This window comes from Symphodus melops, assembly GCF_947650265.1.
Source record: "Symphodus melops genome assembly, chromosome: 20".
In the NCBI taxonomy this organism is placed as follows: Eukaryota; Metazoa; Chordata; class Actinopteri; order Labriformes; family Labridae; genus Symphodus; species Symphodus melops.
The window spans coordinates 16,336,809-16,338,084 of NC_136710.1; positions in this window are offsets into that span (position 1 = coordinate 16,336,809).

A 1,276-nucleotide genomic window follows, 5' to 3' on the forward strand; every position below is an offset into this window, starting at 1 on the left:
TTACTATGAGCCCAGGCTTTTGAATGAGTCCGCTTTTATTTGGGACATCGATGAGCGACTATGGCTCAATTGGACGAGTCGTTCGTCTCTCAACCAGAAGGTCGAGGGGTTAACCCCAGCTCCTTCATAAACGGGACCGATGTGTCCTTGGGCAAGACAATTAACCCCAAGTTGCTCCCTCTGCTTCACCGGCGGCGTATTGGAATAGTTATGACCATGGTCATTAAACATAGCAACCACTGCTTTTAGCTTTTAGTGTGTGAATGTGTAAGTGTGAAAGCGTTTTGAGTAGTCAGAAATCTAGAAAAGAAAAGTCTTTTTTTACCCTTTCTCGTGTTCTGCTGCGCGGTTGGTACGACAGTCTTCCTACTGCTTATTTGGGTGTGACATCCAAAGTCATCGTCTTTAAATCACGGTCAATTCATGTACCATGTGAAACTCTGAAGTAACTAAAGTGAGCTAACATTAGCCTGCTGACGCAACAAAGCAGACCACTTGCAATTGTAGCTCGAGCCATGGACTTTTTTTTTTTTTTTTGCACTACTTGCTCCATAGGTGCTTAATAATAGTGAGGAAGCATCCGAATATCGGAGGTGTCACCAAACGGCAGTTTGTTTCAGTTTAATGCTGGTGCTCCCAGGTGTTATCTGCTGGATCAAAAAGTTACACATTCTACCTATTTAGAGTTACTGTTCAAACACTTAACAGCTAAAGTGATGACACTTGATTCCTACATTCCCCATAATGCAACCCTGACAATATCGGGATAAGTTATTTTTTGTAAACTTTTTTTTGGGATACATACAGCTGTTTCAGGCAAAGTGATTCTCTCCATGCGTAAATTTGGTGGACTGAAACTTTAAATTCACTGTCAGGTCCTTTCTCCTCACTTTGCAGTGTGCAGTTCAGCTCGTGGTCGGTAGGGAGCAGCAGTCCACCTACAGTTGATACCCCACAGGCGTTAGATCAGAATGGTTTCATATATGACGAGCACATTTTAAAGTGACAAATGCGGCTGCCACCACGAGACAAAGAAGACTGCACAGATTAGTTATTGACGGTAAAGTCATGCAGAGAAACAGTGACGGAGTGTGTTCTCGTCGTTCCTCCCACAGCGTGATGTTGAGACGTACTGTTGTGGTCGACATATAACCAGATCTCATGTCTAACCTATTTTCAGAGCTCAGTCTGTGTAGAAAAGGAGACTGCACACAGAGCTCAGTACAATAAGATATGTCATTATGTGATACTATCATGTGCCCTCGATCAGTTTGGT